A 17,021-nucleotide genomic window follows, 5' to 3' on the forward strand; every position below is an offset into this window, starting at 1 on the left:
TGCGTCGATGTATCCAGTTTTGATGTAGTGGCGTATTAATTGGTTCAGGTCCAATATTTAAAATCAGGTTTGCTGTTACTGCATTTAAATAATCTTCTACAGAGTATTCAGGGTCTGTTCCTGTGAAAACCATTAAAGGTTTGTTTGATGTTATTGATGATCCACCCATAAGGTATGGATTCATTGTCATTTGTAATGATTCTGCTGCATTTGGCATTTGAGAAAAATTTGAAAGTTGGTTTCTTGTTATTTCATGTTGTTGGAGATAATATGGGAGTGGTATTTCATTTTGCATTTGTGATGCTTGATACGAGTGTGCAGTCATTGGATTTTGTTGTTGAATTGGTTGAAAAGATTGTGTATTAATTAGATTTTGTTGTTGAATTGGTTGTTGATGTTGTGCATCTATTGGTTGTGGAGAAAATTTTCTATGATTTGTACGTGTTTTCTGTATTCCTTGTCTACGATATTCTTGAGTATTTGGTGCAAATATATCTGGTTGTAAGAAATCATCATCTGAGGATAAATAATCCATTTGATAAGATGTCTGTTTTTTATTTTTATTTTGTTGAAAAAATGGGTAATTTTCACTGTGATCCTGTGGAGGATTTGTTTGGAAATTTATTGAATTAGGTTGGGTCATTGGGTTATCCCAATTTCGAGATCTTGTATATTGGTTAAAATTTCTTTGTGGTTGGTTATATGTTTTTGATGGATGTGTATAATTATAATTATGGTCTGCAAAGTTGTTTCTAGTGAATGTTTTGCGTGTTTTTGATGGTATTGTCATGGGTCTGTATGTTTGGTAATCCATATGTGAATATTTAGGAGCAACCGAAGGTTTAACGGTTGATTGTAAGGTTACCTGTGTTTGTGAAGGATTTGTATTTCTTGGTGTTGTTAAATTTGGGCGTATTGGTGAAATACTTTGTTGTGTAGTTGTTGTGTGTACAATTTCTTCATTTATGAAGTGTGATGGTGTCTGGATATCTTGTTGAGTAAGATTCCTAGTTCCATTGAGGTTTTCATTGTGTATGACTGTAGAGTTTAAACTATTATTTTGTGTATCGGGCAAAAATGTATTATAGTTTAATGGTGTTGCATCAATGGTTAATGGTATTACTTTTACATAATCTCTTATGTAAGATATCGTACTTATTGCTTGACTTGAGATTGATTGTGGGAAGCTTATAAATGCGGGATGAGACCATTCGGGGTCCCAAACATAATCTGATTGTTCTGTGATAGCGGTATCATCGTTCGAGTTTTGGGGTCTAAAATTTTTTCTTGCTTGTGCAATTAAATCAATATTGTGTGTGAAATAATCTATTATGAACCATGCCAAAATTTTTTGTAGATCGTGTTTTGTATGTTGTGAAACGTCATCTTTCGTGAAATTTTCTTTAATGATGTTTAAATAACTAGAGAGTAGTGTGATTTCATGTCGTACTTTCAAATGTTTAGATGTTTCTGTCGGTGAGACATTTGTTATTGGGATTTCGTTTTCTAATATCGAAATATAACTATATATTATTGCGAAAACTTCATTGGTGAATATGGAGTTTGCTCTTTGTGAGTTATGATATTGGATGCTTTTTATATATTCTGAAAAAACTTTTGAAAATTCTAAATCAAGATCGTCTGTTTGAATTGTATATTTTCTATTATTATGGTTTGGTGAGGTGAATTCTATGGAGTAGATTCCATACTGTTGTGTTATGTTGCATATATCTTTTAAGTAGTGGTCTATGATTTGTCTTTTGATTTTTATATCTGGGAATTCTGTTTTACATGGACTGATTCCGGGTTCAAATAAATTTAATAGTAAATTTTTGCAAAATATATGCTGTCCTCTATCAGTGGTTGTATCTACTATAAAAGGAAAGATTTCATCATCATCTGGACTTTCTTCACCTGGGGTGTGCGTTGAGCTCATTTTTTCGTTCGATGACTGTTAATATGTAATTGTTAATGTGTCGAATTGGTTGATTCCAATTGTATAAATGTACTGGTTTGTGTTTATACTGCTTTTTTATTCTTCTTTTTCCTCTTTTTGATGAATTTGAAGTTGTTTCTGAGTCAGAAAAATATAATTGATCGTGAAGTGGGCAATTTTTATCTATTGATTCTTTTAGTTTGTAAAGTTCGTCTAAACTGTTGGTTTCTGATTCTGAAAATGCGTTTCGATTTTTTGAAAATCTTTTCCGTGTTATTTGTCTTTGTTTCGTTATTATTTTTCTTTTTAGTGTTTGTCGTTTTGTTCGAATGTATCCAACTGTTTGTGTATGAGGTGTGATTACAAGGTCGTATTTTTTGTTATCTATTTCACAATTGTGTAAAACGATTGTTTGTTTATTTCCTAGGTTTTTAAATGACATAAGGTTTAGGATGACGGATGCAAAAGGTTGTTAAATGGTTTCTATTTTCTTAAACTGTTAGTTCTTACGATTTTTTGGTTAGCTTAACCTCCTGGGTCTGTTTGTTCAGGGTTGGAGAGAAAAGTATATCGATTCCGAAGAATGATTTTTTACTTTCTCGTGGCTAGTATAAGTTAAGGTGTTAACTTACTTAATCTTACTTAGGGGTAGTGATTGTGTTCAAGGGTTGGAGAGTAGTAAATCGATCCACAAGGTTCAGGTATAATTAGAACGCGAGTAGTTCGTTAGATACTATTTTAAACTTACTAAGTCTAAGATTTATCCTGGGTCTGGTAAGAGGGGGGGTCAAGTGAAGGATGAATAACCGAAGTTCTTCACTGTTTATCCTAATTTGAATGATTAGTTTTGTTTAAAAATTTCTATTAGTCTTAGGTCTTTAGAAAGGGTTGGGTAGTGAATCGACGTTTGAGGTCGTTAGACACTAATTAAGTGGGTGGGGGAGAACAAAGTTGTTCTGTTTGATCCAAGGATAAGCCTTGATGATCAAATTTGAAATTTAATTAAGTAGAAAATGATTTAAGATCCAAGGATAAGCCTTGATGATCTGGTTTTAAAATTAAGTGAATTTAAGTTTTAATAAAATTTTAAATGTGTGTAAAGGAAAGGTTTAGTGTTTTGATGATATTAGTGGGTTTATGATTGCTGTTATGTTTTAGATGATGGAGCTGGAACAACAGGATGATTTATGATTACTAACCATTTATTGTCATGCTACTAATTTTTATTTTTTATTTTTCAATAAATATTTTTCAAACATGTTTTGTATATTACTGCAGAGTTTTAGGAAAACGATCTTAGATCTTTTTATCAATCGTTATTGTATATTAATAATTTTGTTTAGCGCCTGAAATGATTTTGAAGATTAACTTCAAGGTTTTATGTTTGCAAATGAAAATCTAAATTCATTGCTAGTAGTATTCTAAATATAAAAGTTTGTTCTGGTTTTTGCCTAACTATCATATAGCTATATGGCAAGTTTCTACTTTGTCGTATGTCGTCTCTGGTTCGAGGTCTTCTTCCAATTCCGGGTAGTTCTGTTATGGTTCGGAATATTGGCTCTGATCTATTGAGTCGTAGAGACATTTCGATTAAATTATTGTCGTATAACATTTTGTAAATGTTTTTGTCTAATTTCTAATCTATTTTGGTTAATTCTAAGCTATTAAGGTCTTGTTCGAGACTTATGGTCGCACCAGATGAGTTAGATCGAGTTGGTTAACTCATAGAGTAATTTCGGATAGGGTACACCGTCTGCTCGTCACGCTATCTTATTTTCGGCCGGATAGATTCGTGCAACTTCTTAGTCTAATACCGATCCTAATCTTACTCTTATACTATCTAGTCTCAGGTTGTTCAACTAGTCTCTGCTAGGCTCAATAGATCTAGGGTATACTGGTTTATTGCGGCTGCTGAAGTGCTCGGGAGAGTCCAACTATTTTCTAAGTTAAATTCAAATCTCTCTGGTGCTGAAATTACAAGTAACTTCAGCACTTACAAATAAGTGGGTTGTTAGTTAGATGGATCATGATTGGTTAATATTAAATACTTTACATTGGTAAAATATCTAAATTATCCAATCATAAAATGTAGTCTAGATCAGGTTCCACCTGGCTGGTATTCGACCATATGCCACTAACGTTGAGTGAGCGGCTATCATGCCATAGATGGTCATCTAAGACACCCTGTACACGCTCCGTAGGTTTTGACCAGCCGATTTGGCCATAAAACTCATTGGGCCAAAAAAATTCTCAAAATTGTCAATTTTTCAAATTTTGTTTGAATTGCATAAATTATAACGTGAGCGTGCAAAATTTTACATGGTATAAGAGCATATTTCTACTCTCGCGCGAGGGCGAGTGTTTTAAAAGTAATGTACATAGTTATATGCTAGTCAGGATATAAATGGAAGCGGAATTACTCAAATGCCTCAGGCAGAACCGCAGATTCTGTCTTTGTCCACATCGTTAAGCCCATGTCGTATGTAACGGCACAAACGCAGATGGTTATAACGTAGTCTACTGTACTCTTACGATAGATTTACTAGCCAGCAGGGGAGTTTTGTTAGGGCGAAGTGTCATTATGGCTACCTCTTTTCAACTTTCCCCCTTGACCTTTCATAAGTTGGTCCGGGAGCGACCCAGCTCTCAACCCAGTCGGATAAAAATAATTTTTTTTATGAAGCGAGCTGTTTTTTCATTGTTGTGTTCAAGGCATGTACCAAAATTAGGAAAAGGTTTAGCTATCGCTTCTCGGCCTTTTGGCTAAGATCATGTGTAGTATCTGTTCTTGTCAGCTTAATATCTGGCATGCTGGGCATAGCCTGGCTCCAATATTAAACTGATTTTCACTTCCCGAGTTAACACCGAAGCTTGCTTCAGTTGACTCACGGATTGCCCCGGTCTTACACTACCATCGGGAGCAGTCCACCTGAAAATTCTGAACCTGCAAATTACCTTAATAGAGTGAAGATGTCAGTATGAAGAGTCTAATTGAGCCTGGTGAATTGCGCGAACGGCCATAACTTGCCCAAAAAATTTAAGACTTCCAAATTTTTCTATTTCTATCGTAAGACCATCGTCAAATCTTGGGGGACTGAGAAAATGAACCAATTTCGTCGAACCAGTTCAAAGTTATGAGTTCTTGAAAGCTCGGTGATGCCAAAAAGTTAAGCCTAATCGAGCGTGGTGCAAAAAACGAAAATTTCAAAATTTTTGTTGTTTTCTGTCTAAATTTTATTTTTTCAATATCGTATGACAATTTTGGACTCAGAACAATTCCAACGAGCCCAAAACGACTTCTTTAGCTTCCGTGTTCGTGGAGTAATCATCAGTTGAAATTTTGGGGGGAGCTGAAATTCGGCCATTTTGGAAGAAAATCGACCTAAAAGCTAACTTTTAAGTTAGTGCAATTTTTTTCTTGCATTTTTCATAAAATGGGATGCTCTCTGCTGTCGCAGAGTGCATTCAATGAAACTTATCAAATAGATTTGAAAACTTACCTATTTAATAAGTTTATCACAACAATTTGGCTAAAAGCATCTATCAGTATCCTGGCTGGTATTCGACCATATGCCACTAACGTTGAGTGAGCGGCTATCATGCCATGGATGGTCATCTAAGACACCCTGTACACGCTCCGTAGAATTTGACCAGCCGATTTGGCCATAAAACTCATTGGGCCAAAAAAATTCTGAAAATTGTCAATTTTTCAACTTTTGTTTGAATTGCATAAATTATAACGTGAGCGTGCAAAATTTTACATGGTATAAGAGCATATTTCTACTCTCGCGAGGGCGAGTGTTTTAAAAGTAATGTACATAGTTATATGCTAGTCAGGATATAAATGGAAGCGGAATTACTCAAATGCCTAAGGCAGAACCGCAGATTCTGTCTTTGTCACATCGTTAAGCCCATGTCGTATGTAACAGCCCAAACGCAGATGGTTATAACGTAGTCTACTGTACTCTTACGATAGATTTACTAGCCAGCAGGGGAGTTTTGTTAGGGCGAAGTGTCATTATGGCTACCTCTTTTCAACTTTCCCCCTTGACCTTTCATAAGTTGGTCCGGGAGTGACCCAGCTCTCAACCCAGTCGGATAAAAATAAATTTTTATGATGCGAGCTGTTTTTTCATTGTTGTGTTCAAGGCATGTACCAAAATTAGGAAAAGGTTTAGCTATCGCTTCTCGGCCTTTTGGCTAAGATCATGTGTAGTATCTGTTCTTGTCAGCTTAATATCTGGCATGCTGGGCATAGCCTGGCTCCAATATTAAACTGATTTTTACTTCCCGAGTTAACACCGAAGCTTGCTTCAGTTGACTCGGGGATTGTCCCGGTCTTACACTACCATCGGGAGCAGTCCACCTGAAAATTCTGAACCTGCAAATTACCTTAATAGAGTGAAGATGTCAGTATGAAGAGTCTAATTGAGCCTGGTGAATTGCGCGAACGGCCATAACTTGCCCAAAAAACTTAAGACTTCCAAATTTTTCTATTTCTATCGTAAGACCATCGTCAAATCTTGGGGGACTGAGAAAATGAACCAATTTCGTCGAACCAGTTCAAAGTTATGAGTTCTTGAAAGCTCGGTGATGCCAAAAAGTTAAGCCTAATCGAGCGTGGTGCAAAAAACGAAAATTTCAAAATTTTTGTTCTTTTCTGTCTAAATTTTATTTTTTCAAAATCGTATCACAATTTTGCACTCAGAACAATTCCAACGAGCCCAAAACGACTTCTTTAGCTTCAGTGTTTGTGGAGTAATCATCATTTGAAATTTTGGGGGGAGCTGAAATTCGGCAATTTTGGAAGAAAATCGACCTAAAAGCTAACTTTTTAGTGCAATTTTTTTCTTGCATTTTTCATAAAATGGGGTGCTCTCTGCTGTCGCAGAGTGAATTCAAAGAAGTTATCAAATAGATTTGAAAACTTACCTATTTAATAAGTTTATCACAACAATTAGGCTAAAAGCATCTATCAGTATCCTGGCTGGTATTCGACAATATGCCACTAACGTTGAGTGAGCGGCTATCATGCCATAGATGGTCATCTAAGACACCTTGCACACGCTCCGTAGGTTTTGACCAGCCGATTTGGCCATAAAACTCATTGGGCCAAAAAAATTCTGAAAATTGTCAATTTTTCAAATTTTGTTTGAATTGCATAAATTATAACGTGAGCGTGCAAAATTTTACATGGTATAAGAGCATACTTCTACTCTCGCGCGAGGGCGAGTGTTTTAAAAGTAATGTACATAGTTATATGCTAGTCAGGATATAAATGGAAGCGGAATTACTCAAATGCCTAAGGCAGAACCGCAGATTCTGTCTTTGTCCACATCGTTAAGCCCATGTCGTATGTAACGGCGAAAACGCAGATGGTTATAACGTAGTCTACTGTACTCTTACGATAGATTTACTAGCCAGCAGGGGAGTTTTGTTAGGGCGAAGTGTCATTATGGCTACCTCTTTTCAACTTTCCCCCTTGACCTTTCATAAGTTGGTCCGGGAGCGACCCAGCTCTCAACCCAGTCGGATAAAAATAAATTTTTATGATGCGAGCTGTTTTTTCATTGTTGTGTTCAAGGCATGTACCAAAATTAGGAAACGTTTTAGCTATCGCTTCTCGGCCTTTTGGCTAAGATCATGTGTAGTATCTGTTCTTGTCAGCTTAATATCTGGCATGCTGGGCATAGCCTGGCACCAATATTAAACTGATTTTTACTTCCCGAGTTAACACCGAAGCTTGCTTCAGTTGACTCACGGATTGTCCCGGTCTTACACTACCATCGGGAGCAGTCCACCTGAAAATTCTGAACCTGCAAATTACCTTAATAGAGTGAAGATGTCAGTATGAAGAGTCTAATTGAGCCTGGTGAATTGCGCGAACGGCCATAACTTGCCCAAAAAACTTAAGACTTCCAAATTTTTCTATTTCTATCGTAAGACCATCGTCAAATCTTGGGGGACTGAGAAAATGAACCAATTTCGTCGAACCAGTTCAAAGTTATGAGTTCTTGAAAGCTCGGTGATGCCAAAAAGTTAAGCCTAATCGAGCGTGGTGCAAAAAACGAAAATTTCAAAATTTTTGTTCTTTTCTGTCTAAATTTTATTTTTTCAATATCGTATCACAATTTTAGACTCAGAACAATTCCAACGAGCCCAAAACGACTTCTTTAGCTTCAGTGTTCGTGGAGTAATCATCAGTTGAAATTTTGGGGGGAGCTGAAATTCGGCCATTTTGGAAGAAAATCGACCTAAAAGCTAACTTTTAAGTTAGTGCAATTTTTTTCTTGCATTTTTCATAAATTGGGATGCTCTCTGCTGTCGCAGAGTGCATTCAAAGAAACTTATCAAATAGATTTGAAAACTTACCTATTTAGTAAGTTTATCACAACAATTAGGCTAAAAGCATCTACCAGTATCCTGGCTGGTATTCGACCATATGCCACTAACGTTGAGTGAGCGGCTATCATGCCATAGATGGTCATCTAAGACACCCTGTACACGCTCCGTAGGTTTTGACCAGCCGATTTGGCCATAAAACTCATTGGGCCAAAAAAATTCTGAAAATTGTCAATTTTTCAAATTTTGTTTGAATTGCATAAATTATAACGTGAGCGTGCAAAATTTTACATGGTATAAGAGCATATTTCTACTCTCGCGCGAGGGCGAGTGTTTTAAAAGTAATGTACATAGTTATATGCTAGTCAGGATATAAATGGAAGCGGAATTACTCAAATGCCTAAGGCAGAACCGCAGATTCTGTCTTTGTCCACATCGTTAAGCCCATGTCGTATGTAACGGCCCAAACGCAGATGGTTATAACGTAGTCTACTGTACTCTTACGATAGATTTACTAGCCAGCAGGGGAGTTTTGTTAGGGCGAAGTGTCATTATGGCTACCTCTTTTCAACTTTCCCCCTTGACCTTTCATAAGTTGGTCCGGGAGCGACCCAGCTCTCAACCCAGTCGGATAAAAATAAATTTTTATGATGCGAGCTGTTTTTTCATTGTTGTGTTCAAGGCATGTACCAAAATTAGGAAAAGGTTTAGCTATCGCTTCTCGGCCTTTTGGCTAAGATCATGTGTAGTATCTGTTCTTGTCAGCTTAATATCTGGCATGCTGGGCATAGCCTGGCACCAATATTAAACTGATTTTTACTTCCCGAGTTAACACCGAAGCTTGCTTCAGTTGACTCACGGATTGTCCCGGTCTTACACTACCATCGGGAGCAGTCCACCTGAAAATTCTGAACCTGCAAATTACCTTAATAGAGTGAAGATGTCAGTATGAAGAGTCTAATTGAGCCTGGTGAATTGCGCGAACGGCCATAACTTGCCCAAAAAACTTAAGACTTCCAAATTTTTCTATTTCTATCGTAAGACCATTGTCAAATCTTGGGGGACTGAGAAAATGAACCAATTTCGTCGAACCAGTTCAAAGTTATGAGTTCTTGAAAGCTCGGTGATGCCAAAAAGTTAAGCCTAATCGAGCGTGGTGCAAAAAACGAAAATTTCAAAATTTTTGTTCTTTTCTGTCTAAATTTTATTTTTTCAATATCGTATCACAATTTTGGACTCAGAACAATTCCAACGAGCCCAAAACGACTTCTTTAGCTTCAGTGTTTGTGGAGTAATCATCAGTTGAAATTTTGGGGGGAGCTGAAATTCGGCCATTTTGGAAGAAAATCGACCTAAAAGCTAACTTTTAAGTTAGTGCAATTTTTTTCTTGCATTTTTCATAAAATGGGGTGCTCTCTGCTGTCGCAGAGTGCATTCAAAGAAATTTATCAAATAGATTTGAAAACTTACCTATTTAATAAGTTTATCAAAACAATTAGGCTTTCAAATAATTTATTAACGATTGTAATTACAAATTACAAAAAAGTAAAGCAATTAGTTACACATATTTAGTTACAGTTAGCAGAAAAGAAATACGGCATCAAATGTAATATAATACACCATGAAGATAATCATTTTATGGAATGGAACCAAGTTTTTTGAGATATTCAGATGTATCTTGACACCATGATGATATCAGCTTAGCTACAATGTATTTCATGCCTATTACCTTTTCTTCAACAAGCAGATCTTTTATTGAATTGAAATTAAGTTTATCTTTAAAAGAAGAGCAGTTTTCACAAGCGAAAAACAAATGTTGCATGGTTTCGAACTCTCTTTCACAAGAGTAACAAAGGGGGTGGTCCACCAAATTTTTAATCCATTTCCTGGGCTTATCCAGATAACTGTTTAAGAAAAATAAGTAGAGAATGTTTTTATCTAGAGGGGTGAACTTTTTATGTTTCCATATTTTGGTTAGGAATTGAAAAATCAAAGATTTGTCTGATAGACTAAGATCCGGGTAGAAATTCGCAATTTTTCTAGCTATAACCTTCGTTTTATAATTTGGAAGCATCAACTCTGCATAAAGACTAGACATGTTCATCTTCATAGGATTAATTACTTTTCCATTTTGAACTAGCTGAAAACTATCTCGAGCAAACTCGAGAATGAAAATGTTTTTTTTAATTAAGAAATTTTTGAAGGATCTGAAAATCTTAGATTTTTTGAAGTAGATCACTTCTTTGTTGCTACCCAAGGTATTAAGTAGGGATACCATGTCGAAAATTTTTGCAGCCGCAATATAAAAATTTAAATTTTTGAAGCCTGTGCCTCCATTATTGAATGGAAGGTATAAGATCTGCTTGTTGATTGAATGTTTTCCTCCAAGCCATACACTGTTAATCAATTTCATTTCTAACCCATCAATGAAAGTTTTTGTCAACTCCAAGTGCCTCATCACATATACGAGTCTTGAGGTCACAAAAGTCTCAATATTCAGGCTTCGCGCCCGGAGAGTCATACATTTTAAGCTGAATTTAGCTGAATTATTAATCGTATCTTCCAATATCTTGGTTTTAATTTTCAATGAATCATTCAAGCTTAAGCATATGCCTAATAATTTAAGGGCTGATACTTTCTTCAACTGTTTAGGCACGAAACCTAAACTCAGAACTTTGGTTTTATCTACATCTATAGCAAGTTTTGATACCAAATTGAACTTATTGATTTCATCAAGTAAATTTCCGATACAAGCGCGTTTAATGAAAACACTAATATCATCGGCGTAGGCCACAATTTTAAGTGCTTGGTTGGATTTGATAGAATTATTATAGCGTATGGCTTGGAGTAAAGGTTCCATTCCTAAAATGAACAAAAGCGCCGAAAGAGCGCATCCTTGTTTAATCCCATTGTCGACTCTAATTGATCGTGATAGGTAGCCACCTATTTCTATCATCGCTTTGGTATCAGTATATATGATGGATATCAAAGAAGTTATGATTTCTGGACAGCCTATGGCTGTTAAAACGTTCAAAATGTAATCACGGTCCATACGGTCAAAAGCCTTACTGAAATCGATGGCTACCACACAATTAGATTTTCCGAGTTTTTCTTGAGCTAATCTAGCCCTAATTATGGCTGTATGAATACAGCGCTTTGGCAAATAAGCAAGTTGATGTTTGCGTATTAGGTTATTTAAAGGGTCTCTTAAATGAGATGCCAGAACATGGGAAAGAATTTTGAGATCAGTGTTAAGGAGGCTTATTGGTCGGAATTCGTCCACATTTAAACTGTTTTCAATTTTTGGGATGAGTTTTATTATTGAAATGAGAAACGACCTAGGTGCCGCTTTATTGTAGCACATCGAGTTAAATAACTCAGCGAGCAACGGAGCGAAAAAATTTGAGTGGTTTTTATACAAGTCTGAAGTAAGACCATCAGATCCAGGTGCGCTATTTTTATTTAATTTATTTATAGCTTGCTTCACTTCCTCTTCACCTATTGGCGAATTATTAAACATTTTGGTAATTTTCTTTATTCGTTTTGAATTCCGCAGCTTAAAAACATTCAAAAGCTCCTCCCTGGGTGCGTAGTTGGCGTCAGCAACCGTTTTTTTATAGTAAATATTGGAGTAAAAGCTCGAGAATTCGTTCAAAATTTCATCAATGTCATTGGAAATTTCACCACTTTTCAGCTTTATTTGCTTAATACTTTTATTAACTTTGAAGTAACTTAGCAGTGATTTAAGCGCACCCGAATCACCATGGTTGAGGTCTAAATAAAATCCACGAATGTACTTAAATTTGGTCCTCAAGTCCATCTCATCTCGGAGAGGCCAACTGGGGCTGTCTGGTTGTCTCTGAATTGATGAAATGTATATCTGCAGGCTTACTACTTTGTATGTAGGGGGCGATGTTTTTATTCAGTTGTCTATGGCCATTAATGCATAAAAAACGCAACCAGTCACGAAGTCTGGCTTTAAATTTGTCGTATTTAAAATTGTGTGATATCTTTGGACCCGCCGGTCACTACGATGTAATGCAAGATTGCATAATTCAGAACTTGATCGGCAGTTAAAATCACCCCCAACCAAAATCAATGTATCTCTCCGTTGCTCGGCTAATTTGTTAGCTAGGCCAGTAAGGACTGAGTAGTCCTTGCTGAGGGGATTGATTTATATAGAGCAGTAAATGCTGCCAGATTCTGACTCTTTCAGAGCCAAAGCCATGTGGCTTTGGTAAAAACTCTGAACTTTCCATTTATTGGAAAATATCCTGAGTTATTTTGGCTGCATGGCTGGATTAGATAATTCAATTTATAGCTGGTCAAAATGGCCTTATGCTTTGAGCTTAATACATACAATTTTGTTTCTTGTAACGCTATAACGTAGTCATGATGTAATTTCCCCCCATGTTTTGGCTTATTCAGGTCAACCAGGATGCCTAGAAGTTTGAGGTGATTACCTAGACCTCTACAGTTTAATGTATAAAAGCACGTCATGACTAGATTATAAGTCTGTTGGAAATAATTTTGCATGCGAATTTGAATAGTTAAAGATAGCCGGTTTCATAATGTTATTCGGGGTTCTATGAGTAAAGACCTGATGGGGTTTTACTATCACCACCACCAAAATCAACGTATCTCCCCGTTGCCTATCATGCTCTCTAGCTAGGGCAGTAAGGACTGAAAAGTCCTTACTGTGGGGATCGATGCAAATAGAGGAGTATATACTGCCAGATTCTGACTTTGTCAAAGCCGAAAATTTTCGGATTTGGTAAAATCTCCGAAAATTCCAGTTTTCGGTTGAGAAAAAGTTCAAAATTTCTAACTTACACTGTTTGCGTGTTTGGAATGAATTATACAGTTTAAAATTGATCAAGATGGCGTTTTCTTTTAAGCTTAATACATACCGTTTTGATTCTGGAAATGCTATAACGTAGTCATGTCGTACTTTTCTTTCAAAATTTGGCTTGCTGAGGTCAATATAGATGCAATTCATACTGATGTGGTCCTTATAACCTCTAGGACGTTCTGAAAACAGGCACGTCTTGACTAAGTTATAAGTTTTTCCTATGCAAATCGCATGCAAAGTTACTAATTTCGTCTTAGCCGTTATTACGATCACAACAATTAGGCTAAAAGCATCTATCAGTATCCTGGCTGGTATTCGACCATATGCCACTAACGTTGAGTGAGCGGCTATCATGCCATAGATGGTCATCTAAGACACCTTGTACACGCTCCGTAGGTTTTGACCAGCCGATTTGGCCATAAAACTCATTGGGCCAAAAAAATTCTGAAAATTGTCAATCTTTCAAATTTTGTTTGAATTGCATAAATTATAACGTGAGCGTGCAAAATTTTACATGGTATAAGAGCATATTTCTACTCTCGCGCGAGGGCGAGTGTTTTAAAACTAATGTACATAGTTATATGCTAGTCAGGATATAAATGGAAGCGGAATTACTCAAATGCCTAAGGCAGAACCGCAGATTCTGTCTTTGTCCACATCGTTAAGCCCATGTCGTATGTAACGGCACAAACGCAGATGGTTATAACGTAGTCTACTGTACTCTTACGATAGATTTACTAGCCAGCAGGGGAGTTTTGTTAGGGCGAAGTGTCATTATGGCTACCTCTTTTCAACTTTCCCCCTTGACCTTTCATAAGTTGGTCCGGGAGCGACCCAGCTCTCAACCCAGTCGGATAAAAATAAATTTTTATGATGCGAGCTGTTTTTTCATTGTTGTGTTCAAGGCATGTACCAAAATTAGGAAAAGGTTTAGCTATCGCTTCTCGGCCTTTTGGCTAAGATCATGTGTAGTATCTGTTCTTGTCAGCTTAATATCTGGCATGCTGGGCATAGCCTGGCTCCAATATTAAACCGATTTTCACTTCCCGAGTTAACACCGAAGCTTGCTTCAGTTGACTCACGGATTGCCCCGGTCTTACACTACCATCGGGAGCAGTCCACCTGAAAATTCTGAACCTGCAAATTACCTTAATAGAGTGAAGATGTCAGTATGAAGAGTCTAATTGAGCCTGGTGAATTGCGCGAACGGCTAAAACTTGCCCAAAAAACTTAAGACTTCAAAATTTTTCTATTTCTATCGTAAGACCATTGTCAAATCTTGGGGGACTGAGAAAATGAACCAATTTCGTCGAACCAGTTCAAAGTTATGAGTTCTTGAAAGCTCGGTGATGCCAAAAAGATAAGCCTAATCGAGCGTGGTGCAAAAAACGAAATTTTCAAAATTTTTGTTCTTTTCTGTCTAAATTTTATTTTTTCAATATCGTATCACAATTTTGGACTCAGAACAATTCCAACGAGCCCAAAACGACTTCTTTAGCTTCAGTGTTCGTGGAGTAATCATCAGTTGAAATTTTGGGGGGAGCTGAAATTCGGCCATTTTGGAAGAAAATCGACCTAAAAGCTAACTTTTAAGTTAGTGCAATTTTTTTCTTGCATTTTTCATAAAATGGGATGCTCTCTGCTGTCGCAGAAAGCATTCAAAGAAACTTATCAAATAGATTTGAAAACTTACCTATTTAATAAGTTTATCACAACAATTTGGCTGAAAGCATCTATCAGTATCCTGGCTGGTATTCGACCATATGCCACTAACGTTGAGTGTGCGGCTATCATGCCATAGATGGTCATCTAAGACACCCTGTACACGCTCCGTAGGTTTTGACCAGCCGATTTGGCCATAAAACTCATTGGGCCAAAAAAATTCTGAAAATTGTCAATGTTTCAAATTTTGTTTGAATTGCATAAATTATAACGTGAGCGTGCAAAATTTTACATGGTATAAGAGCATATTTCTACTCTCGCGCGAAGGCGAGTGTTTTAAAAGTAATGTACATAGTTATATGCTAGTCAGGATATAAATGGAAGCGGAATTACTCAAATGCCTAAGGCAGAACCGCAGATTCTGTCTTTGTCCACATCGTTAAGCCCATGTCGTATGTAACGGCACAAACGCAGATGGTTATAACGTAGTCTACTGTACTCTTACGATAGATTTACTAGCCAGCAGGGGAGTTTTGTTAGGGCGAAGTGTCATTATGGCTACCTCTTTTCAACTTTCCCCCTTGACCTTTCATAAGTTGGTCCGGGAGCGGCCCAGCTCTCAACCCAGTCGGATAAAAATAAATTTTTATGATGCGAGCTGTTTTTTCATTGTTGTGTTCAAGGCATGTACCAAAATTAGGAAACGGTTTAGCTATCGCTTCTCGGCCTTTTGGCTAAGATCATGTGTAGTATCTGTCCTTGTCAGCTTAATATCTGGCATGCTGGGCATAGCCTGGCACCAATATTAAACTGATTTTTACTTCCCGAGTTAACACCGAAGCTTGCTTCAGTTGACTCACGGATTGTCCCGGTCTTACACTACCATCGGGAGCAGTCCACCTGAAAATTCTGAACCTGCAAATTACCTTAAAAGAGTGAAGATGTCAGTATGAAGAGTCTAATTGAGCCTGGTGAATTGCGCGAACGGCCATAACTTGCCCAAAAAACTTAGGACTTCCAAATTTTTCTATTTCTATCGTAAGACCACCGTCAAATCTTGGGGGACTGAGAAAATGAACCAATTTCGTCGAACCAGTTCAAAGTTATGAGTTCTTGAAAGCTCGGTGATGCCAAAAAGTTAAGCCTAATCGAGCGTGGTGCAAAAAACGAAATTTTCAAAATTTTTGTTCTTTTCTGTCTAAATTTTATTTTTTCAATATCGTATCACAATTTTGGACCCAGAACAATTCCAACGAGCCCAAAACGACTTCTTTAGCTTCAGTGTTCGTGGAGTAATCATCAGTTGAAATTTTGGGGGGAGCTGAAATTCGGCCATTTTGGAAGAAAATCGACCTAAAAGCTAACTTTTAAGTTAGTGCAATTTTTTTCTTGCATTTTTCATAAAATGGGATGCTCTCTGCTGTCGCAGAAAGCATTCAAAGAAACTTATCAAATAGATTTGAAAACTTACCTATTTAATAAGTTTATCACAACAATTTGGCTAAAAGCATCTATCAGTATCCTGGCTGGTATTCGACCATATGCCACTAACGTTGACTGTGCGGCTATCATGCCATAGATGGTCATCTAAGACACCCTGTACACGCTCCGTAGGTTTTGACCAGCCGATTCGGCCATAAAACTCATTGGGCCAAAAAAATTCTGAAAATTGTCAATTTTTCAAATTTTGTTTGAATTGCATAAATTATAACGTGAGCGTGCAAAATTTTACATGGTATAAGAGCATATTTCTACTCTCGCGCGAAGGCGAGTGTTTTTTTTAAAGTAATGTACATAGTTATATGCTAGTCAGGATATAAATGGAAGCGGAATTACTCAAATGCCTAAGGCCGAACCGCAGATTCTGTCTTTGTCCACATCGTTAAGCCCATGTCGTATGTAACGGCACAAACGCAGATGGTTATAACGTAGTCTACTGTACTCTTACGATAGATTTACTAGCCAGCAGGGGAGTTTTGTTAGGGCGAAGTGTCATTATGGCTACCTCTTTTCAACTTTCCCCCTTGACCTTTCATAAGTTGGTCCGGGAGCGACCCAGCTCTCAACCCAGTCGGATAGGTTCCAGACAAGGCCGCCTTTTCGTGGTGGAACCAACACCAGCTGACAGTTGGTGCAAATGGCCGTTCAGCGGACCTCAAAACCCGCCGGACAAAAAACCCTCCTTCGTGCACGAAGAGAGGTCCATCCCCAGTCCGTGTTTTTGTGGAC

The 17,021-nt window shown here is 37.2% G+C and overlaps 6 non-coding genes across 6 annotated transcripts; all 6 read left to right on the forward strand.

Annotated features, from left to right (window-relative positions):
• The first annotated feature begins 4,679 nt into the window (after positions 1–4,679).
• LOC134849478 (U2 spliceosomal RNA) lies at positions 4,680–4,870 on the forward strand. The gene has a single exon (XR_010163495.1). It is a non-coding gene; the product is annotated as a U2 spliceosomal RNA (small nuclear RNA).
• A 1,246-nt stretch (positions 4,871–6,116) lies between these two features.
• Positions 6,117–6,307, forward strand: LOC134849479 (U2 spliceosomal RNA). The gene has a single exon (XR_010163496.1). It is a non-coding gene; the product is annotated as a U2 spliceosomal RNA (small nuclear RNA).
• Positions 6,308–7,551: 1,244 nt separating this feature from the next.
• LOC134849357 (U2 spliceosomal RNA) lies at positions 7,552–7,742 on the forward strand. The gene has a single exon (XR_010163380.1). It is a non-coding gene; the product is annotated as a U2 spliceosomal RNA (small nuclear RNA).
• Positions 7,743–8,991: 1,249 nt separating this feature from the next.
• On the forward strand, positions 8,992–9,182 carry LOC134849358 (U2 spliceosomal RNA). Its single transcript, XR_010163381.1, has one exon. It is a non-coding gene; the product is annotated as a U2 spliceosomal RNA (small nuclear RNA).
• A 4,884-nt stretch (positions 9,183–14,066) lies between these two features.
• LOC134849525 (U2 spliceosomal RNA) lies at positions 14,067–14,257 on the forward strand. The gene has a single exon (XR_010163542.1). It is a non-coding gene; the product is annotated as a U2 spliceosomal RNA (small nuclear RNA).
• A 1,249-nt stretch (positions 14,258–15,506) lies between these two features.
• On the forward strand, positions 15,507–15,697 carry LOC134849518 (U2 spliceosomal RNA). The gene has a single exon (XR_010163535.1). It is a non-coding gene; the product is annotated as a U2 spliceosomal RNA (small nuclear RNA).
• The last annotated feature ends 1,324 nt before the right edge of the window (positions 15,698–17,021 follow it).

This window comes from Symsagittifera roscoffensis, chromosome 6 (genome assembly GCF_963678635.1).
Source record: "Symsagittifera roscoffensis chromosome 6, txSymRosc1.1, whole genome shotgun sequence".
Classification (NCBI taxonomy): Eukaryota; Metazoa; Xenacoelomorpha; order Acoela; family Convolutidae; genus Symsagittifera; species Symsagittifera roscoffensis.